Here is an 11000-nt window from a genome sequence, read left to right as displayed (position 1 = left end):
TTGACTATTTTGTCCTTTCTTCTCATAATAAGTGTCACTAACTTTTCAGATATGGATTGATTTTTTTTTTCTTTTTGGAAGGCAATTGGGGTTAAGTGACTCGCCCAAGGAATGGATTGACTTCTAGGAGTGGCAGGAATGACTCCAATGCCAGAAGAGTGAGCTAAAGTGTCTTGAGGTCCCTGGCTGTGGGATGCAGCTTTATATGCCCAGTGGTGATATTGATGGCTGCGATGACTGTGAGTGGCATTCTCCCTTAAGATACTGCTTTCCAACAAGTCGGGCCTACATCTTTGGAGCCTGCCAGGGTGTGGGTGGGATGGACTTTTTTCACAAGTGCTGAGCTTCTTTTGTTTTTGAAAATGTAGCCCTTCTTGTTTACTCCAGTTTCAGAAATGTTGTTTTTTTTTTTTTACCAAACTTCAACTCTGCTATAACTGGTCCCCTCCTCCTCTGTCTGTTTCAGAAAAGTAATATAGCTTCAATCCTGAAATTAGTCTTGTTTATCAGCAGTCAATATCCAGAGGAGAGAGCACAGTGAAACCTAATAGCAATGGAATACAGCTCGCTAATTTCAGCTCTCTCATCTTCCTTACCATCATTGCATTTATTTGCAGCCTGATTCTCTATCTTTTCCGGCCTCCTGTCTCTGCAGCTGCCTCCTCTTCTCTCCTTCCTGATGGCTACAGATCTCTGCTTATCGTTCATTTCCATGCTGGGCTTTGTCTGTCTCTTTGTGTTCATCATTCTGGTGTAGGTTTCTTGGCTGTATATGGAAGCCTCTTATTTCCCAGGCATTGTCAGCAACTAGACGGCATGAGGGGCTCGTTGCAACTGTTCTGGGCATCCTTTGTCTTGTTTCTTTTCCGATGGCCTAATTTCACACACGTTCCAAATAAGGACCCTCTTTTCAATCTAAGCAGTCAATATGGACATGCTATTGTTCGGGGAGGCAGCCAGATTATTATTATTTTTAAAATGTATTCACTGCATGAATTTCTCATGAAAAAAAATCCTCCTATTGAAAACCATTGCCCCCGGGAAGGATTTAAGCATTTGGGTAATTTCCCCCAAATTCTCATGTGTATGTGTGTGAGTGTTTTTAAATTGGCGTCGTCGTGTCAGAAGCAATCCATAAACAATATTGATTGCACAAAAACCCAGAACTGCCAATCTCCTATGTCTCAGAGGAAGCTCTTTCGTTATCCCCTGCTGCTGTTCCATAATCTCTGAGAAGATAGACTTCAAACCACTCTGGCTGCCTCCCCCTTCCATGGGGCCCTGAAGTAGCATGTCACTTTGCACTCACATTTAACAGGTTTCAAGCTTCAGTGGGACTCTAGCTACATTTTTCTTGGTGATAGCCCTTTGACAGCTTTAAAAAAATGGACAAAAAAAGGGAAACTATCTCACACATGGATCCAACCAGTGCCTCTTTGTAACTCAAGCAACAAAGACAAGCGAGAATGAAATAATACGCTTATTCCAATTCAGGCACAAAACATGAAATGCATTGGTTTCTCCTATTCCACTTGATTTGATCATCAAGTATGATTTAGGTCTATAATTAAATTGTTTGGAAACTTGGTTCATTGCCCACATCCCCCTCACCTTCAACCTCCCACCCCCCCCAAAAAAAATCTATGCAAGACTGAATTGCTTAATGATGTCTTTCTTCGTAGGCCCTGTTTTGTCTTTTGGCTAACTTTGCCTAATGAACCCTATGATCTGGGAGGTTAATTTATATCCACAGAAATACCTCACTTCTCGTTGGAGTACCCCTATTTGTAATGCTTTTCACTGAATTCTGCAGTCCTACTTAATTTTCCTTCTTTCCTTTGGTGCTACCAGTCAGCTTCATTGTATTTCTGGAAACCTGCTGCACACGGGAATATTTCACATCTCCAAAATATCTCAAGCACAGGAGGGCTAAGGTTAGACTTTGATCTGGATTTTAGGGAACTATCTGTCCTGTAACCCTTTGGCAGGCTTTCCCTCAGGACCCATCAACCTGTGTGTTTTCCCTGTCACCAGCACACACAGAGACACTTATACTCTCTCAGGTGTTTCTTTGGGTTGATAGAAATTCAATCCAAAGTTGAAAAAGTGGGAAGTTAATATATTGATGAGCAGAAACTCCATAACTTCATCCTAAAGCAGACTGAATCCTAGTGATGGTGTTTTAATGACGGGCGGGCTGCCTTTAGGACAGCTGCTGCAACGTTCTGCTAGGCTGGAAGCTGAATCTTGGATGAAAAGAAACTTTGGAATGACTCACACATTTTACTAATTTATAAGTGCAGTCTTCCTTGAAACCCCAATGTACAGACCAGAGTCCTGATCTATGAAACTGAACAAAACCTTGCAGTCAATGAAAACAAGAGTTTTGTTCACTGAATATGAAATCTCTAGCTTATCTCTTTTATTTTATTTTATTTTATTTTATTTTATTTTATTTTATTTTATTTTATTTTATTTTATTTTTACCCTTCCCACATCTTCCAGGTTTTTATTTTCTTTCAGTTTCACATGAGGGGACTATATGAAAGCCCAAAGCAAAAATCTGACTTCTGGAGGTTTGCATAGCAACAAACAAACAAATCCTTATCTGGACAGCTTAAAGGAAAAGGCTGAACATAGAAATCTGTTTCAAAACAGTCTACCTGAGTGGGTACTTGGGATTTTACCCAATGGCTTGCTGAGGGAGAATGGAGGAGAAATAGGGATAGAGAAATTTTCTCTTTTTCTTATTTATCTATAAAATCAGGGGATTTTATTAGATGGGTCAATTCTAGCTCCAGATCTATGATCCTGTGATAGGATTTTTCAACTTTGTCAGTCTAAAGCCTTCAATTTTCCTCCTTACCCTTTGTTCTATCTCATTGTTGTTGAATTATTTCCATCATGACAGACTCTTCGTGACCTGACTTGGTTTTTTTTTTTTGTCAAAGATATCAGAGTGGTTTGCCATTTCCTTCTCCAGCTCATTTTACAGATGAGGAAACTGAGGCAAACAGGATTAAGTGACTTTCCTAGGGTTACACAGCTGGTAGGTGTCTGAGGCCAGATTTGAACCCATGAAGATGAATCTTTCTGATTCCAAGCCAGTGTTCTATCCACTGCACCACCTAGCTGCTATTGCATATGACCCCAAAATCCATCACTCTCTCTCCCTTAACACCACCCCCTTTTCCCTAATTCAGTGCTCTGCAATTTTAAAAACACAGTCAGGTCACATATAAAATCAATTCTCCTACACTTCAGCACATCAAAATCAGGTTTAAGAACAGACTTACTAAATGCTTGTGCTTATGGGAGCACCCTCTGATCTTTTGCCATGTCTAATGTTGTTATCATAACATCATTGACAGAAAGAAGCATAACTCTAGGGAGGCTAACAAGCTAACATTTTCAGTTAGTGAGAGTGGGAAGGTGGGTTCCACTTAGCAAAGAGAAAGTTATATTTGGTTTAAAATGCAGCATTTGCAGTGGAGTGGGCTGGGTGTCTTCACTGAATTTTTCTTATGAAATTAAACAAAATCTATCTTTCACTGAGTCAGCAAGTCACAATAAAAGGGGCATTTTAGACAAAGTTATTAGGGTTGTAAGATGGTTAGCTTAGATGTCCATTCATTCTTTCCATAAGCTGTTATTGAATACCTAGTATGTTACGGTCACTTATCCAGGTGTTATAGGATATAGAAAGTATATTTAGATTGTGGAATATTGTATATATTTTCAGACAATTGTAATATTATATATACTGCCAGACACAGCTGATGTGTTGGCTGTTTTTGCTAAATTACTTTTTCCCCCTTTCTTTTTTCTTCTTTTATTTATAAGGAATGATTCACTGGGCAGGGGAAAGGAATAGGATATATTAAGAAATGGATGTGATAAAAATAAGAGATATCAATATTTTTTTAATCAAAAGAAGATTAATAAAGACAGATAGACACCCATGCAATGGTATTTTGGGGTCAATTGCTAAGACTAAAAGGAGTTTTGCAGAATAATTAGATGAGGCAGTCAATGCTAACAGCAGTAGGCCCTTAAAAAATTGTTTTTAGGCCACAAGAAACAGCATTAAGTAGAGATAGAAACCTGATCTTGGAATGAGGAAGCCCTGAGTTCAAGTTTCCCTTCTGATATATAACAGCTGTGTGACCCTGGGCAAGTCATTTAACTTTTCAGGGCCTAAGGAAACTAAGATTCTAAATTATAGAATAGTTATAGATCTGCATTTGTAGAGGGAATTTCCTCACTGGGAGTTCCCTATACCACAGAAATCAGAGGTCCAGATTTTTTTTTTTAAAGAGGGAAATACCAGGTAGCTAAATTGATTCCAGGGCAATTAGGTGGTAAAGTGGATAGAGCTCTGGCCTTGGAGTTAGGAGGATCTGAGTTCAAATCTGGCCTCAGACACTTACTAACTGTGTGACCCTGGGCAAATCAGTTAACCCTGTTTGCTCAGTTTCTTCAACTATACAATGAGCTGGAGAAGGAAATGGCAAAGCACTCCAGTGTCTTTACCAGGAAAACCCTAAATGGTGTCCAAGAAAGTCAGACATGACTGAAACAACTCAACACCAAAGAGATGCCACACTAAGGGAGAATTAAAGGTGAAGCAGGGACGAAAAGGAAAGAAGAGACAGTGTGGTATAGTGGATAGGACATTGAATTTGGAGTCAAGAAAAGTGAGCTAGAAAACATGTTGCAGACGCTTACTGGTTGTGTGATCTTGGCAAATGACTTTATTTCTCTCAAATTCATTTTTTCTTCTCTGTAAAAAGAGTAGTTCAGACTCAATGGCTTATAAGATGCCTGTCCCTTCCAGCCCTCAATCTATTGTCATAGAGAAACATCCACTTCCCAAACTGGGTCTGGAATCAACACTTCCAGAGGCAGATGGGGGAGGGCATGAAAGGGATACTACTAGAGATGTTACTGGGGAGCCTTAGGAATGACAGTCCATGATGGTTTAATAAGAGGCTGTTCCTGGGACTTGATACATGTTTACACCAAGATTTTACTGGAATTTCTGGGTCTTTTTTCATTCCATGCATTAAAACAGCTCAGGTACTTTGCAGGGAGTTTTTTTTTTTAAAACAACAACAAAAAATTTTAAACTAAAAAAATTTATTAGAAGATATTCCAGGTGACATTTGAAACACAGCAACTATAGGAGAAGATATGGTAATTTTAAATTAATAATTTCACACAAAACTGATAATATAACTAACTACTCATGACTTGGAATGCAGACATTAAGTCCAGAGGTTTCTCTGCTCTAGGAATATCCATCCTTACATCTTTGTTGTTTTAGCAGGTCAGGAAACATTCTTGGTGTCTTTCTATTTCAACTGAAAGGGACAAAATGCCACCATCATTTTACTTTACATATTTATATAAATTGTTGATCAGCTAGGATTTGGGCTGAAGATTTGGCATCATAAAAGTTGATTAATTTCTTCCACATGTTCCTTCTTGATACTGTCTTTCCCATTGATCTTTGCCTGCAGGTTGGCTGGGGTCAGGAGCTGCACTGAATATCTTAATGTTGTCTTGGTACCAATTTCTCCCAGGTGGTTCAATGTTTCCTCACTGATATTAATCCCTTCAGTCTGGCCTTGATTTTTATTATCTATTTCATTTCTTGCGGGGTGTAAAGCATGGTGTAGATGAAGAAGGTCAAGGGGAATTCCAAGAGGAGAGATCACATCCTCAGTACTCCTGATGACACAGTTGTCCAACTGGAAACAAAAATGATGATGCAGTGATGGGGGACTCCAAGGTGCAGTGCAAATAGGTGAAGCATTCAGTAACCAACATGTGCATCTTGTCTATAAATAGTATGCCAGACACCAACTCAGCTATGCCTAGGTCAGTGTACTTGTTGACCACCTTGTTAATCTCCCTTCACATCTTGTCTGTGATTTCTGTCTTTGGCTTCATTAAATGTCCCATCATGGAAAAGATATCCTCACCATTCTGGGGCCAAATTACGGAGGGCACAGCCTGAATAATTTCTTTTCCCTTCCTTCCTTCCTTCCTTCCTTCCTTCCTTCCTTCCTTCCTTCCTTCCTTCCTTCCTTCCTTCCTTCCTTCCTTCCTTCCTTCCTTCCTTCCTTCCTCCCTTCCTCCCTTCCTCCCTTCCTCTCTTTCTTCCTTTTCACATCACCCTTTGACAAGGGAACACGTTTTTCTGCTTCAAGGTCGAATTCAGTAGCACAGGTATCATATCTACCTTGCCTCTCCACTGCACCACTGTTTGCTTCTATGTATATCATATATCTGGTCTCCTCTCACTCTTTGCAAACTTTCAAAGATACTGGTATCTGGTTTCAAGTGTTTGATTCTTTTTGCTGTTCTAAGTCCTGTAGTTACGTGATTGATGGTTTTGCCATATCCACCTATAGGGTTTTCAGTTGTACGTGGAGTTAACTCTATGACTTCACCTTCATAAACTTCCTTGGTTGCCTTCATCCTCAGACCAATTGCCATTCTGAAGTTTTCCATTAGAACTTCTTAATTTCTGTCAAATAGACTTTACTTCCCACCATGGGACAGAAGGGGACCTTCTACCCAATTCTTGTGCAGTAGTCAGGGGTAGGCATATCTTGCCAGTTCCAAGAAGTCCTGCCAACAAAACAGGTGGGTTTGATTGGTTTTTCACTTCTGGGGTTATAGGCAGTCAGCTAGGAAGTCAGGTGCCGGTCAGATAGGAAGCTGAAAATTTCTAGCTTGGAGGGTTCCAAGCATAGATAAGTTCTAGATACAGGATGATCCCCCAAAAGCTAAGGCAGGAGGGAGCAAGCTTTGGGCACATAAAGAGGGCTGACTAAGGCATAGACAGCTTACTGACAGAAAAATTATAGACTGAAAGATCAGAATTATTTTTCAGACTACAAAGGGGTAATTGAACTTTCTAGTTTCTGAGTGAAATTGAAAACAATAATAAATTTGAGGAACCAAATGGATTTCATTCCTGAACAAGCATATTAAGTCTTTCTGATGATTAGGGAGCAATGTACATAAAAGATCTAAATCCAATATTGTTATTATTTAAAAAGAAAAGACTTGGAGTGGTGGTTCATGCCTGTTATTCCTGCTATTGGGGAGACCATGGGTATTGGATCACATGAGCTTGGGAGTCCAAAATTGCAGTAGGGCTGATGCTAATTGAGTATCTTCACTAAGTTTGACACCAATACAGTCAGCTCCTGAGAGCAGGGGGAGATCAGGCTGCCTAAGGAAGGGTGAACTGGTGCAGGTCAGAAACAAAATAGGTCAAAGTTTCTATGCAGCTCAGCAGTAGGGAAGAGCTCATGAATGGCTGCTGAACTTGAATTTAAATGAACGAATGAATAAATAAATGAATAAATCAATCAATAAATGAATGAATGGATGAAAAGTAATAGAAGTTTCAGCTATATGAAATCAGCTAGTAGGATTTAATCTGTGGCAATCCTATTTTACCAGATGAGAACTGAGAGACCTTAATCAACTTTCATTTCCACCTGTTCCTCATGAGTGGTCCATGGTGACACCATCTAGGCCCCTGTTGGCCATGGTGAGAATGATGGACAAGGATTAACTCACATTTTGTGGCTTCTCAATCTGAATGTCCAGCATTATTCACCCTTTCCTCTCATATGGAGCTAACTGTGTCTGGACTCTGAAACAGTTTCTTAAATGATACCCTTGAAACTTTCATTCTATTGGGACAGCAGAACTAGAGGGAGTCAAGCACTTGCTTCTATGGGAGGGTTTTTAACCTGGCATCTATGAATTTAGAAAATATAACTATTGCAATATAATTGATTTCCTTTAAAATCCTATGTTTTTAATTTTATTCATTTTAAAACGTTATTCTGAGAAGGGAGTGGGCTGGGCCCTGGGTAAGAAAATGACCAGGTATTCTGGTCCACTCAGATACAACTCTAATGTAATCACACTGGTCTAGGATTACTTCATCAGTAGATAGAGTGACTCAAGTCTCTCCAAATCAACCTGATTACCTAAATGGAAGAATCGTGTTGACCTAAGGTAGTTTCAGCTTGTAACATATTTCCTGCATCTGCCATGGATAGATTTGTTTTGCTGGTTCAATACCTTGGCTAAGTGCCATATGCCTGGACATCTCTGACTTCTTCCTTTCCTTCTATTTGCACCCTTTCCCCCATTCTCCCACTGAGCTACTTTATCAATTCCATAATGCTAAGAATCTGCAATGGAAGAAACAAGACTTTCTTTTCCTTCATTTCTTACTGTTTCCAAGCCCCCATCTATATACAGTATGTATATAAAAAGGCGGTAGCTATGGAGGGACCATAGATCTGGAGAAAGCAAGAACTTTTCAGTAGGCACCTTACATACTGATGGAGGAAAGGGCTACAACAGTAAATCAATAGTGTAAAAAAATTTTTTTTTAAATAGTTTTGCTGAACACATCAATACCTTGAACAAAATCATCATGAGGGTGGAAGAGAATGGGGACTAAGTGCTGCCTCAGGATGTGGGAGCATCTCATCTCCTTCCTCCACTAGATTTCCCCTTCTCAGCTGGCCAACTGCCATTGGCCCTTCGAACATTTTACATATGCTGAAGGGACACAGGCCATTCTTGCCTCTCTAACTCACCAAATGATAGATACATTGACTAACATACACAGAGCCTCCAGGGGCAGGATGACAACTGATCAGTAGTGGTATATGGAGGGTAACCAGTTATGTTGTGAACCTGCTAAGATATCCTTAACCCTTTTTGTGCCATGGTCCCTTTTGATAGTCTCCTTTTGGTGAAGAACCTAAAATTAGTTTGAGCTCTAACCATATAGCCATCTTCTTCCTTCTCTTTCTCTAGTTCTTTTCACACTCCAACTTTCTGAAAAGGTCCAGGTTCCCCACCTGTCTCATATTCCTTTTTCCTTTATTGACGCTTTACTTCTGTTTCTCAAACATTCTAGAACACTGAGAGGTACTCCCTGAATGCCTGCTCTAAGGAGAAAGATTGGCCTGCATTTAGAATGCAATTTCTTGGCTGTGGCAGAAATACAAACATCACAGTCAATGTGTATTACTGGTGAAGTCTATGGATCTGTACTCAGAATAACATTTTTTTAATGCACACAACACATAGGACAACAAAAGAAACAATTATATTGAAATATAATTATTAATATATATATTTTAAAAATAAATCCTGGTACCCAGGTCAAGAATCCCTAGGTTGTCTTCTTACTTTGAAACTATATGAATTAATTCACAGAAGGTCATTTAAAATATTTGAGAGGTGATGTGGTACAATGGAAAAACTATTTTGTTTGGAGTTGGTGTACCAGGATTCCAATCCTGGCTTTTCTACTTATCGCTTGTGTGACTTTGGACAAGTCCTTAATCTCATTGGTCTTTGGTTTCCTCATCTATAAGATAGGGGTATGGGGGGTATTGAATAATATGGTTTCTGGAGTCCCTTTCACCACTAAATGAAGAAATCAACACAACTATGATTCCTAAAACATGTGGTCATTTTTAAATGATTGAATTAGTACCACTTGGAAATCAAAACACTACTTTGCATGTAATAAATAATTAATACATGTTAGTTTAATAGTAATATACCACAATTGCTTTTTTTTTTTCATTTTAAATTTAGTTAAAATTGATATGTTTTTCAAATTGTAGCACTGAATTTGGAGTCAAGGACCTAGGTTTGGGTCATGTTCCTGGACCAGAGGGGCCTTGAGCAAATTTCTATGAGATTTAGCATCATCATCTATAAAATGAAATTGTTAGACTAGATTACCTTGCAGTTTTCTTCTAACTCTAGATCCATGATCTTGTATTCCTCTTGAAAGATTTAATTATAGCTCTACTTTGTGGCAAAATCTGCTGATTAATTTGTCCTAGGGCTGCCATGTTAGAAATCAGAGAGAATTCCTAGTAATTTATCATATGATTTTAGAGTTGGAAAGGACCTTAGATATTTGGATTTATTTTTATTATTCATGACTCTGGGCCATTCCTCCTGCAAATTTTGGATAACTAAAAGTTTGTGTTAATATTAGCCTCACCTGACCAAGACCTATCCCATGGGATATAAAAATATGCTTAGAGCTTTAAACATTCCTCAAAAAAGAAATCAGAGAAAGAATCTCAACTGTTCCTAACTTCTTGGCAATATTTAAATCCTCCTCCTCAATCACCCTATTTGTGAATACTCTAAATACAATTTAATCTGTAGCTTGATTAATTTACCTAGAGTTTCTTTGACAAGGTTTGTTACCATAGGGGAAATATGAGATTATTTGGTTGTTTCAGTCACATCTGACTCTTTGTCACTGCATTTGGGGTTTTCTTGGCAAAGATATTGGAGTGATTTTGCCATTTCCTTCTCCAGCTCATTTTACAGATGAAGAACTGAGCTAAACAGGGTTAAGTGACTTGCTCAGGGTCACACAGCTAATACGTTTCTGAGACCAGATTTGAACTCATGATTCCCGATTCCACACCAGTGTTCAATCTACTTCACCTCCTAGTTTATGACTCTGCTTAAGTTTGTTCAACTTTCATGACATTGAAGGAAGTATGGAATCATAGATCTATCTTTTCTCTTACTTTTGTGTTTCAAGAAGAATGTTTGTGCAAGATTGCAGTATGTAAAAGAATTATTTCCCTGTAATTCTGATATAATTTTGCCTATAAAAGCCTGGTTAGAATCCTAATGATCAGGTTTTCTCTGAGACCTGAACCTATGCTTAAGCATAATAAAAAAGTCTAGGCTTTTACCTCTGTAATTTCTGCATTGTGGTAAATACATACATATATATGTATATATATATATATGTATATTTGACTGCAGTTAGCCATTTTATGAACTAGGAGAGGCGATATTCCTCCCCTAACAATAACATATAGGGAGCAGCATTTTACAGGCTAAAAAATAAGACCAGAGAAGGGATGTGAAATGTCTTAGGTTGCACAGATAGTAAGTGACAG

General features: G+C 38.7%; 1 pseudogene; it reads right to left on the bottom strand.

The window, feature by feature from the left end:
* Positions 1–201: 201 nt before the first annotated feature.
* Positions 202–9920, bottom strand: LOC138143873 (ruvB-like 1; annotated as a pseudogene).
* Between the last annotated feature and the right edge of the window lie 1080 nt (positions 9921–11000).

This window comes from Petaurus breviceps, unplaced genomic scaffold (genome assembly GCF_028583685.1).
Source record: "Petaurus breviceps papuanus isolate PSGF00001 unplaced genomic scaffold, PetGlider_PUasm1.0 90667, whole genome shotgun sequence".
NCBI classification, from domain to species: Eukaryota; Metazoa; Chordata; class Mammalia; order Diprotodontia; family Petauridae; genus Petaurus; species Petaurus breviceps.
The sequence above is the reverse complement of the archived record's forward strand: the minus strand, read 5'-3'. Positions and strand labels throughout refer to the sequence as shown.